General features: G+C 33.9%; 2 pseudogenes; both read right to left on the bottom strand.

The window, feature by feature from the left end:
• Positions 1-346: 346 nt before the first annotated feature.
• On the bottom strand, positions 347-4,770 carry LOC142616978 (putative disease resistance protein At3g14460; annotated as a pseudogene).
• A 2,143-nt stretch (positions 4,771-6,913) lies between these two features.
• On the bottom strand, positions 6,914-7,456 carry LOC142616977 (putative disease resistance protein RGA3; annotated as a pseudogene).
• Between the last annotated feature and the right edge of the window lie 6,284 nt (positions 7,457-13,740).

Genomic DNA, 13,740 nt, shown 5'->3' with positions numbered 1-13,740 from the left:
TCTAGCCACAAACCACAATCAAAATGCAGAATTTTTACATGGAAAACCCTCCAATGAGAAGGAAAACCATGGGACCTAGTCCTGTAAAAAAATCTTCTACTATTGAATAAAGAGTTTACAACACTTTTCTCTAAAAAAAATTGCTAAAACTACCAAAACATGAAGAACACAATTTTTAGATTACAACAAATCTACATCATACTAAAGTCTATTTCAAGAATAACAAGAACACCAAGTGGGCCTTAGCATCTAAACAAATGGAGAGGAATCTCAAAAGACAAGCTGCAGTTTAACCAAGTACTTTTCCAACACTTGCTGCCATAATCTTCTTTTAAAAGAGTAATCATTAAAGAGATGATCCCAAGAGCTCTCCAAATGCTCCCTGCAGATAACACAAGATATCAACATTGTAATTCCAATTTACCAGCCTGTGATGTGTTATTAAAAAAGGTCCATACAATCCCATTGACAATGCATGTTGCATCCTCAAGCTAGCCAAAGTTTAACAGTGGCAGGGAATTGTGAAAAATGGCCATGAATCGGTTTTTCAAGTGAGACAAAAAGGCCAAATTTTTTTCCCCCAAATTTGTAACAAAAAGCAATGGGAACATAACACAAAATGTACAAAGAGATTCCATCCATGAAAATTGTGCATGCTTCCAATGACATGAAAAAATTGACGTTAAGTTCTAGACCATTAAACTATGGTAGAAAATAGGATCATATTAGAGACAAAATGTTCTTTATAAAAGATCAACACGTGTCAAATGTTTGTCATGTGACAACATCCCAACAAGTCCAATGCTTTTGCATACTGGATCCAATCCTTACCTTAATTATTTGTCATACATTTAGTATAAAATCTACAAATAATTATATCTTTTGAAAAATACTATGGAAAGAAGCTACCCAATATTATGTTGTACCTAAATAGACACAAAATTTGATCAATTATTTAATTTAATCCTGTATATTCACTTGAATATTTCCATTAATCATTTCATTCATATTTATTTTCAGCCGTTAAAAATGAGTTTTTAATTCTGGTATTTATTTTTTATTTAAAAAAAAGTTAAAACATTTTAAAGTTCTTTTTTTTTTCTTTCCTAAATTATTAAAAATGTTACACTTATCAATTTTCAATTTAAAAAGTTCTTTTTTCCACCTAAACTTTTGTAAAACATTTTTTCTTTGGTCACCAAACTATTGGTAAGAATATCTTTAATAAGTTTGTGAATGAAAAATTAATTTTCTTTATTAAGTTTAGCAATGAAAAAAATTTAATTCATGTAAATATTAGGGAGAAAAACAATATTTAGGCTAAAAAAAAACACTCATTCAGCTTTTGAGTTTGAACATATAAATGCTATGTACATAAAACATCAACCAGAACAAACAATATCACAATCATCTTTGGTTGAGAATCATCTCCATCGATTCACACACATATACATTTATATTAGGCTAGAGTAGAATTTCTATCTTGTATAAAAAATAAAAATAAAAATAAAAATACTATTGTCAACATTTAAAGGTGAAGTTTGTGCAATAAAAAACCTTGAACCATCTTTGCCTGACATGACTATTTGCTTGTGCTCATTTTCAATTTCACTAACAGTACTGCTCAACCATACTCATATATGTGCACCTTCCAAATCACATATTCCCTTTTATTTTTTCCATGATAATCCACATGGGCTTGGTCTTTGGCATTGAGGATAAAGGTCATTGTGCCTGGTAGGATTTTATGGATTTCATACTTTCAAAGCAAGTTAGGAGAAGTCAAGACTTGTGGGTAAAGAACTAAATGTGTGAGGTAGAAATATAGATGAACCTTGAGTCTTGAAAGCATTTTGCGATAAATACATCTACCCGAATATGTTGTCTGAGAAGTCCATTTCGTGTTGAGACCACTAATTAAATTCAGCTTCAATCTGACTATGATTTTTGCTTCAGTAGATAAGCACATAGTCCATGAAACCATGATAGGGCTGTTTGATATTTTGGATGTTTTTGACATTTGAGCAAGGTGTTTAAGAAACTTAAGATGGAACTGACCTGCTTTGTTGGTAGTATTAACAACATCAATTGCAATTGCTTTTGCATCACTAAGGAGACCTTATATTGCACAGACATTCGTTATATAGATTGTGTAAAACATCTAGAAAATAAAAAGATGATAATCACTTAAAATTTTTTTTTTTCTGAAAAGCTAGCTAAAACATTGTTCCCACGTGATTTACATAATTGAATATAATGAAAACTTATTCATAAATTGGTTGTAGGACTGAACTAGATTTGTAACTTTTCATACCCAATAATTTTGGAGAAATTAGGCTATTGAAAGGCATTCATGCATGTTTGACAACAAGCTTTATTAGCTTTGTAAAATAGAATGTTATATGACCTTAAACAATATTTCAAATAAAAGGAATCCCCCCTTATTCCTGCTTATCTAGTCAGGAGGGAATTTATAACAATGGCCTCATACCAACTCACAGAACAAAATAGCTTTTGTTTTGAGATGTTTATTGTACTAGTAATTAAAAAATTAAAAGAGAAAGAGATGGATATTGAATTGGCTTTTGCTTTAACAAAATGTTCTTTATAAAATGTTTTGAATAGGCTAAGATATTTATGCCTGGTTTCGTTTTGTGCTTCCAATTTGTTCTGCATCTAGGATCAAATCAAGTGAGAAATTGGCTCAAAAAAAAAAAAATCAAGTGAGAAATCATCACACAAGAAGAACTGAAGAACAAAGAAGAAGAGGAAAGGAATTAGCATTTGAATAACCCTCACCCCGCTATACAAAGTTCATTGGAAAAATCAAGGACTTGAGCAAGGCATTTTTCATGTAAAGACTCTAACAGCACATCCATTAGCTTCTCTAAGGTAAAAATCATTATAATAAAGAAGCAAATAGCAATATATGCATTTTTCATTTTAATTTTTCCTTTTGGGCCCCTTCTTAATGTGTGAATCAAATATATAGAATGAAATTTACCCAAAATATTCAGTGACCTTTGATTATAGAGAGTGTAACCAAGTACCTTTCGTATCGTACCCCACCATCAAGAATTCCTAAAAGTATAAAAGCGATGCGTCTTGCCACCATATGCCACAAATGATTCATCACATTAACAGTACTGTTGATAGAACACAGGGCATCAAATTAAATAATATTAATAACAACAGAACTTTGAAACAATTCAACAGTTTGGTTGCTGAGAAATCAAATTGGCCAAGATTCTATACATCTTAGATTTTTTTTATTATTAGAAAACTCTAGAAAACCAAAAGCTTTGCTAAGTGAGACCCATTCAATTCTATACATTGGTTCCTATATTTTTGAAATCTAGAAGAAAAAATCCATTCTTTTTTTTTTTTTCAAAAAAATTGTATTGAAATCAATAAATGATAGGGAATAGAATTCTAAAAAGGTTCAATTTCTTTCATTTTAAACTGTTTTCTCAACTAGCAAACAAAAATTCAATACAAAAAATGGGTATAAAGAATGTGTACCAGAAGTGATATGAGCAATCTTGTGCCAATCCTGACCGGTGTCTTTTTCACATCTTCTCAGTAACTTGGGACAACGGAAAATCTCCAGCATTTGTAAAGACGTGAGATCGCGCATCTCATTAGGTAGTGATTTCAGATTGGGATAGTAATCAATTTTAAGCCGTTCAAGTAAGGTGAATTTGCGAATCCACTGTGGCAAAGTTTCCAGATTCTCACAGTGTATAATTAAGAGCGTTTTCAGGGTGGTAATGTGTTGAATTTTTGAGTAAGCATTTTCCAATTATGCTGAAATTTTGATAGTTAGTGTTCCTCTGAGGTTGTTTAGCCCATTCAATTTGCCTAGTCCACCATTATTCCTCACAATGAGTAATGGTAATGATTGAAGACTAGTCATTTTCCGTAATCCTTGAGGCAATCTTAACTTATAACAATCCCTATTATCAAGGTGCCTGAGGCTAACCAATTTTGTGATGCCCTCGGAAATTGTTGAAGATTATGACATTTCGAAAGTTTTAGTGTTTGCAAATTCAACAATGTAGTAATAGAATTAGGAAGAGTTTCAATAGGATTAAAAGAAAGATCTAAGTACTTCAAATGCATTAACTTCTGTATGGAATTTGGCATTATTTTGATCCTCAATCCATGAAAATATAATGCACGCTACCTTGGGAAACTCTCAGTCAGTATACTCAACGTTGACTCATCCATGGCACCAAATGCATGCTTACCATGTGTTAAAAGAATTGTATGTATCTTACTGCTTGCTTTAACCAAACTTAATGATCTAGTAAAAGATGTGGCACTAGAAATGATACGTGATGAGTTTTTCCATCCAAATAGTCAAGTCTACAATACGCCCCTGCAATTGATAGTGCAAGATCATGATATAAATCATGCATCTTGTATGTTAAGCATTGTCTAAAAAAATCACGGCTTACTTCTTCAAAAAAGGACTTGGAAAGTAGATGCTTGATGCACTTATCTGCAACATCTTCTAATTGCTCTACATTATTTGACAATTGGATTAACCCATGTGCCATCCATAGTTGAATCAGTGTCATCTTATCAATCTCGTAAGCTTTAGGAAACAAAGAACAAAAGGCAAAACAATCTTTTATGTATGATGGAAGAGGATCATAACTCAACCTTAAGTTTAAAGAAGTATTACAGTAACGTCCCAATCAAAGTTTTTTTTAAAAAAAAAAAAAAGGATCAAACTTTATGGTCACACGTGCCCCACCTGCCCATTTGTTCCCCACCACACATCCTTACTCAATATCTCCCTCACACTTTGGCCGGCTCTACCTCTCACTTTGCTCTCTTTTATTTTCTTTTCACACAACACTCTTCTTTCACTCTCTCATCCTCTCCCGCCAGTACACTCCACGTCACCTCCACCATTTTTCCGTCAAGATCACCGGAAAACTCCATAGGAAAATGGTAAGGCTCACTCACCTCTACTATTTGAACTAAAAATTTCTAATCTTTTTGTGGGTTTATATGCTTTTGCTTGAGGTTATGTTTATCTAAGTATTAATAATGATACCCATGAGATTTATGAGCATTAGAAATGATATTTATGTGTTTTTGTGCATGGATTTTGGTCTTAGTGGATGTATTTGATGAGTGAGTTTATGATTTTTGCAATGGTGGTTAGCTAAGTGGTGAAGATTTGGGAGTTATGGCTTTTTAATGTGAAATAAATGGTGAATATAATTTTTATGGTTTAGTTGGAGCTAGTTAAAGATTTAAATTGTTAGTTTTGAAGGATATTTTGATTTTGGTGTCATGGGTCTCTTGATGATGTTGTGAAAATCTTGTGGAAACTACTCATAAATTATTGAGGTTTTGATGCTAGAGATAATACCTTGAATGATTCATGAGTAAAATGGGAGTCTATGCCTTATAATGAAATTGTTGAGAAACTTTGGAAGTGGAATACATTATTTGTAAGGTTAATTACTAGGCTTGCCTAATTTATTGCTTAGTTAGCAATCTCTAATTTATAGCTAAATGCAATGTCAAGCTTTATGCTTATTGTGATAGGTTTGCTTAATATTGTTTAGGCTCTAGCTAATCTCCTTTGGAGCTTGTAAAGTTAGGCTTTTTGTGGGTTGCAAGGTAAGTAACTTTTTAATGAGATCTTTTTTTATTTTTTTTTTTTTGTGGAAAATAATCATATTGCATAAACATTGTTTTTGGGTCAAACACGTTTTGGAAAATCATTTGTTGAACTATGTTTTCTTAAAAGCATTGTGTTGTGACCATATTATATATGACTATTTATGTATAGTGCATCATATTTGGTAATGCGAATGGGAAATGCATCATATTTGGATTCTATGGATTTATTGCATTATTTGCAAATTCTAAAGATGTTTTATCTTGACTTATGATATTTGGGAAATTAATAGAAAATTTTATTGACAAGAAACGAATTTGGAAAACTTGAGAACCTTGTGAATATATGGGGTATTTCAAAGGTTTTTGTGAAACTACTTGAAATTGAATTGTGTTTGATTACATGTAAACTGTGAGCTCTTCATGTTTTTACCCTTGGGCTGTGACACGTGATTACCCGGTGATTACCCAGCCGGATTCTGTAGTCTTTGTGACATTGGTATCTTGGCGCCCCGTCTTTGTGGCGGATTGATGTCTTTGTGGCATAACTGATGTCTTCGTGGCATAACTTGATGTCTTTGTGGCATACCTAACGTCTTTATGGCGGATTGTCATGTGACCTTGGGTTGGATTTTCAAGTTTTAAAAGAGTGTTTTGATAGCTCACAATAAATAGTACATAGTACATAGTTTTGGTGCTGCATTCTTTTAATCATTCTTGTCATTTTATTAAGAAAAAATGGAGTTGCTAGATGTTCATGGAAATTCCCAAATTATATCACGTTTTGTAAAATGATTATTATCATGAAACTTACATTTCTCCCACCCCTATTGATTATGCTACTTACTGGGCTCTGTCTCATTCCATTATTTTACAAACTTTTTCAGAGTAGGCAACTATCGTTTTAAGACAGCTTTTTGGTGGCTAGCAGTAGTTAGACTAATTGCTGATGGAGGTTGACTTTTGTGATGGAGATAATTGATAACGTATAACTTAGAGTAGGCTTGACTCAATTCTTTTGTATCTAATAGTGGTTATGACTTTATTTCCACTAATGAGACAAGTTATTTATATGTAACTGTATTTATTCAAACCTCCATTCTTTTGTGGCTAGTGGTCATTGTAATTGTTACATAGAGCTCTGACTTACCTTGAGAGTATATTTAATGAAATTATTATGATAATTCTTGATGTTGGTACTTGATATGATTTTATTTGGATTGAATTGCCAAAAGAAACAAAATCTACAAGTACCTTTGAGATGTTTTTCTTATGCTTTGGACCCTTTCGGGTTTGGGGCGGGACAATTACCACCCCCTTGTTCAATTACATTTCTTGTACATTATCCTTGATATTTAACCACCCGTCTTTTTTCACAAAGTATAATGCATTTCCAATGGACTCTATTGCAAGGGGTATTCCTTGACATTTGCCTACAATCTCCCTTTCAATTTCTACTAGTTTAGTGTTGTTGGTCTCTTGCTTGTTTCTTAATGCTATTTTCTCAAATAAAGACCAAGCTTGGTCTTTAGAAAGAGCTTTAAGAGCATATGTAGAAATAGGACGTGTAATCTCTGCAACCAATTTGATACACGTAGTTATTATAATCTTATTTCTCTTTGCACAATCGATTAAAAGGCTTTTAAAGTCATTCCAATTTTTATAATTTTCATTCCGCAGATCATCCAACACAAGTAAAAATTTCTTTTGATAAATTTTGATAACAACTTCCCTCAGTGGATCCATGTTGTGGACTTGACCCATGAGGACTTCAGGATTAAATTTTGCAACGTTTTTTCTGCATTAGTTTCATGCTATTATCTTTATCAATACCATTTATTACTTTTTCAGCAATTGTTTTCACCTCGAAGACATTTGAGACACACCCATATTTTTAGCTCAAAATGTGTATTAACTTTTTCATGATTGTATACATTTTGAGCAGGTGTGGTCTTGCCTAACCCCCAATTCCCACAATAGCAATAACTGAAACATTCTCTTCATTATTAGGTTCCAATAAAAGTTTTATGATGGCATTTCTATCATCATTTCTCCCAATAACTTCTTTATTTGGTAAACATGGATAGTCTCCCTGTTCTGACTCACTTGAGGCTTCACATGGCCATCATTAAAATGAAAGTTATTTCTATCTTCCGCCATTGCAATTAGTTTTCGCCTCAATTCTATTATTCTAAGACTCATCTTATGATTTCGAAAAACAAGTGCGATACTTCTAAAGAAATTGCGTACCTTTTCTGCAATATTCCCACTCGTCTCTTCTTGCTGCAAAGCTAATTCAACGTGGAACTTATACTCACCCAACAAGTCGTCTGCATCATAAAAAGCTTCCCTGAGCTTTTCAAGCTAGTCCCTTTCTTGATGGTTGTGGTTCGGCTGCTCCACTGCATCCAGAAGGACAGCTTGTATTCTGGACACTGTTCTTGATGCTTTCAAGGTCATCTTTAAGACTTCAACATACCACAGTGGTTCAAACTTTTCAAAAGCTGCAGAGCCCAAATTTTCAATTACGATCTGTGAAACACTGCAGAGGATTGCTACAGCCATTTGTTCGTAGTGAATGGAAAACTTTCTATAGAGAGTGTGCTTCAATGCTAGAGCGTGAATGGAAAACTTTCTAGTGAGCGAAAGACAGGCTAAAAGAACTAGAGGAATGTTACCGTTACTAGTCTTCCCTTATGAAATTTCTTAGAATGTTACCGCTGGCATAGGAAAATGAAGAGGCACAATGCGAGAATTGACTTTTCATTGTTAACCGTGTGGACACACGATCCCTTTCAGCATCTGCGAAACTAATGACAATTTTCTCACAACGATCCTACACGCTCATATACATAAAAAATATATAATAACAAAAGTCTCAAACCCATGCGTTGTTAGTTGAGATTCTTCAAAAAAAAAAAAAAAGAGTTGTTCGTAATTGTGACCACTTGTAGGACTATCATTTAGCCTTGAAAGTCTAACCCAGTCTCTTAGATTGATTTCTTGATACATTGCATTTTAATTATGGGTCACGTTAACGCAGATGACCTTGGGCTAATTATTTACACATCATTTTAGAAATAAAAAGAAGTTATCAAAACGTTAAATTACTCTTTTGTTTCTCAAAAAAACTTTTTAAAAATGGTTCACTAATAAATACTTTTAAGACATCCGTTAACATTTCCTTTTAATTATTTATTAAAATGGCATTTAATGCCATTATAACAACAAAAAAAAAAACTAATTATTGTTGCTGAGCAAAAAAAAGAAAAGAAAAGAAAATGTTATTATTTTTTCTTTTGATTTAGTCATACATATATTTTTTATTATTAATTTCTTAAATCTATATTCATTGTTAAGGAAATTCAACTATGTCTAACTAATTGCTAAGCATGCCTATACGTGTAGCACAAGCATCCATACATCTCAGTCCTCAAGCGTGTCACCTGCCTGCCTCATGGTTTCATTAAAAAAAACCCAACCCAACTACGCCAAAAAGCCAACTGAAATGTCAACTATAACTTTTCATTCAAAACGTGAGAAACATATTGATCAAGTTATGTGCGTAGATATACACTATCCTGTGCTATTGATCATAGAGTCTTAACTTTCTCTGAGCTATAAGCTATGTTCGTACTTGTGCTTATTCGTGCCCCTAGTGGCATGGCATGAGCTTTTTGGGGTTTCCTATGGCACATACATGCACCAAAGAGAAGTTTTTAGAAGCATATATTGCTGTCCTTGCCCTGCCCACACACACAAGATAATTACTAATAAGAGAATTTACTACATGATATTCCTTTTTTTAATCAATCAAAAGATAATATATTAATTTTAAATTGGAGAATTACATCTAAGTGATTCATTAATCCAAGTCTAAGTTAACCCATTTTTAGTTGCATTTTTCCATAACCTCTTGAGTTAACCCATCAAACTCGAGTTCCATGCAAAAACACTGCTATAGGGCTTTCAAATGCCACTATAGGCCTCCCTGAATGTAGCTATATGATCAAACTTTAAAAAAAAAAAAAAAAAAAAATTTGCATTGAACTCAAGTTCAAGGAGCTCGAGTTCCATGTAAAAAAGCTGCTATAGGGGTTTAAAACACCGCTATAGGGCTCCCTGAATGCAGCTATAGGTATGGGGTGATCAAACTTAAAAAAAACTTGCATGGATAAACTTTAGTTCCATTAAAAACGCCACTATAGAGCTCACTGAAAGCTATAGGTATGGAACGATCAAAATTAAAAAAAAAAAAAAAAAAAAAAAAAAAAAAAAAACTTGCATGGATGAAATAAAATGCCACTATAGTGGCGTTTTAAAGCCCTATAGCGGCTTTTTGCATGGAACTCGAGCTCCATGAACTCGAGTTCCATGCAATTTTTTTTTTTTTTAAGTTTGATTGCCCTATACTCGATTCTTTACAAATCGAGTTTTACAATGAACTCGATTTTGAGAAAATCGAGTTTCAAAAGAGGGGTATTTCCCTAATTAGTTTGGGAAAGGGGGCAAAATGCTAGATTTTTTGTGTGAAATGGGCATTTGCCCATTTTGGCCTATATATATATATATAAATTTCTCAAACAGATGTATAAGTTTCTAATGAAATATACCAACTAATTAAATGAAGGAACACAAAGATGAAGAGTTCCCTAAGCGCACCAAACAAAGAGAAAATGGAATTCCTTGTGAAAAATTTATCTTTCCCTAATGGATATTAAGAACCAAACAGAACCTAAAGCTTATGCATGGAATGTCTCTCATTATCTATCGACTGTTTCAGCTTCTCTCTTACAATCTCTCTCTCCTTTCTTAGCTATTCAAGTGGATTTGTAGTAGTTCTGAGATTTCGGAGCTTCCAAAGTTGAATAGACCACCATCTGAGAGTAGTTCTATAAACTTCATGGAAACTAGACTGAAATGGATTGAATTGATTGAACTGGACCGAATAGACTGAAATGCATTGAATTGGCCCCAAAAGGAGCAAACTAGACCAAATGCACGATAATTATTACTAGTGATGCACGATTTCTTTAAACAAAAAACTCACAAACATCCTTCCTCAGCTCCTTCAATATTGAAAGAGGAAGGGAAACTTATTACAAAAAGCAAAAGACCATATTAGCATAAGCAATCCCTTTTTTCTTTTCTTTTTATTTGAGATAGTTACTATATGTTGCTAACTTTGTAGTTCAAACTCTTAAAAAGTTTGATTGTTTGTGTTGTGTATATCACATGTGAGTTTGGCCTAGTACCTCTGTACTAATGGCATAGTGCATTTACTAGCTTAGGTTGTTAGTATGCACATTCTTTAAGTGTGAGCGACATCTAGAAATCTACGTTTGATTGTTGTAAATAGATCTTCAAGCTTGTCATAAATGATTGATCAATAGTCTTACTTGATCTTGATACATGCGTAGACTTGTACCTATATATCTCCTCACAATTATTTTTCTTTTTCAAAAGAGCTCTACAAATGTCAATCTATAAAAAGAGAAAGAGCTGAAAAAGCCTTACTTCGAAAACTAGTTTGATTAGGAAAAGGTGGAGCAAATATATATTAAAATGTCTGGTGCCAAAATCAAAGGCTTATTTGTCAAAAATATGTCAAAAATTTCATGGCATTTTTTCTCAAGAATTTGAGTTGTATTTGATCAAAAGTATGAAAAATGGAAGCCAAATGAAAAGCTTTTAATCAAAATGTAAACACATTGGTGAGGGGTCATATATGTTCATTTCTACAAGTGAGATAGGTCACTTGACTTCGTACTAGTTGTGTATGACTTGATTGAATTGATCATTGAAACTTCATACTAGACTATGGACTAGTTCATACTTGATCCACACACACAACACACAAGTCTAATGTTCAATGAATGCCTATTCCATTTGTGTGATTGTACGTGTTCAAATGTGATATATATACTCAATTGCTTGATGATCAAACACAAAAATATTTTTGAGTATTTTATATGTTTTTGAAAGTGTTTTTATGTTTTTGTGTTCAAAGTTTTTCCAAATTGTCCATTTCAATTTTTGTTGAAAAACTCATTCAGATGCATTCTTGCAAGTAAGTCGCGAGTAAGAACCTACCCACGAAAATGAGGAAGCAAATTTCAGTATTTTTTGAAATTTACACAGAAAACTTCACAACTGCTACGCGAGTAGAAGCTATCCGCGAAATCTGTCAAGGCGCTTCAGAGGCCACTTCACGAGTAACTTTGCAAGAAGCTTACCCGCGAAATGAACGGTTTTAAAGTTTTTAAAGCCAAACAATGACAGTTTTTCAAATATCTCTATTTTGCCTCCTACATGCCTCTTTCAACCCAAAACACCTTTTCTCTCAAAATCTCACCCAAAACTCAAGATCAATCCTTCCTAAGACACATCTAAGGTATGTTTTAACATTTTTTCACTCTTCATTCTTTAGATTAAGTCTTAGATTCTAGGATTTCTATGGTTGGGTTATTTTTGAAAAGGGTTGGGAAAACTTACTTTTCTTGCAATTTTTTTAAAATTTCTTGATTGGGCTGTCCTATTGTGTTTGTTTGTGTGTGTTGGCCCCAAGTGGCATTTTTAACGTGTATTTAGGCAAGATTTCATCAAGTTCATGCATTGTTTTACATGTTGTGGTTTGTATGCACTCTAAGTGTTTGATGAAATGCCCAAATGACATTTTTTCATTGTTTTGGACTCCGATGAGTATCAATTTTTGGGGATTACTATGTTTTTTCATTCTTAACATGTTTTAAATATTGATTGCATGTTTCACACACTTTGTCCCATGAGTGCCATGTCATCCATTGCTCATGCATCTCACATGCACACAACATGCACACTTGATGCACACACTAGGCAAGTCTTGTTAGACGTTTAGTACTTGAAACATGTTTTTGTGACTTTGTTTGCTTGCTTTTATGTTCTTTCTAGGGCTTTTTGTTCCTTTATATGGACTAACTTGTATTTAATCAAGTTTGTTTCCTGTTTGTGTTTGTCCTTGTTTCTTTGTATTTGTGCTTGTTTTGCAAATGTCTCCTATTAAGAAAAAAGGCACAGAGAAGCCTTCAAAGCGTCCCCGCACCTTCTCAGATTCATTCTGGAATGATGATGCTGATATGGCCTTCAATGATCACTACAAAAGGGCCCCAATCATTTTAGAGAGGATTGTGGACTTAGAGTCCTTAGAGGGCACTTTCATTCCAGAAGTGTTCAAAGAAAGAACATGGAAAAAGTTGCTAAATCCAATGGGCAATGTATATGAAGATGTCATTCGAGAATTCTTTGCCAATGCCATTGTGGAAGGAAATCACATCAACTGTTGGCTATGAGGGAGATAGTTCTCAATCTCAAGGGAATTGATTCAAGAGATTTTGGAGATTTGTCCAACGACTCCTCGCACATCTCTACAATATGATGAGAGAAGGGTCCTTGGACGACTCAATAAGAAGGCCTTGCACACCATTATGTTCACCTTAAAAATGCTAACTTTGGCCTACATCATGATCTTCAACCTCTATCCGGTGAGGAACTTGACGAACTTGTCAGCATCGAGGACCATTTTCCTATTTGATCTCTTCACTCACAAGGAGATCGACATCTGCAGTCACATTTATCACATCTTCACCAAAAGCATCACAAAAAGGAATTCAAGGCTAACTCTACCATTCCCAAGCCTTGTCATGTCTCTTATTTTAAGGGCAAGGGTGAAGATTCCAAGTGGACTTCAAGTAATGCAAAGAGAAGATCCTATTAGTGCGCAAACCATGATCCGAAGCAAAGCACATATTCTTGGACCATCTGTTGGTGTCTCTCAAATTCCAAGAGATGATGTTGCAGAAGAAGGAGGAGACACTGAAGAGGAAATTGAGCACTTCACTTCTATTTCGGAGGACACTGCACAACCTTCTTCCTATGCGTGTGCAAGAGCACCCGATCGCCTTGATCATCTATTCAGAAGGGTTGAAGAGTTGCATGTAATGCTAGCTTCCCATATTAGCCACTCCACATCTTAATTCACCTACCTTGAAGGCTAGATCATTGCCCTCTCGTCTCAGATTGATGACATGATGAGGAAGTCAGAGCCAGAGCCGGAGTTAG

This window comes from Castanea sativa, chromosome 11, assembly GCF_040712315.1.
Source record: "Castanea sativa cultivar Marrone di Chiusa Pesio chromosome 11, ASM4071231v1".
Taxonomy (NCBI): domain Eukaryota; kingdom Viridiplantae; phylum Streptophyta; class Magnoliopsida; order Fagales; family Fagaceae; genus Castanea; species Castanea sativa.
The sequence above is the reverse complement of the archived record's forward strand: the minus strand, read 5'-3'. Positions and strand labels throughout refer to the sequence as shown.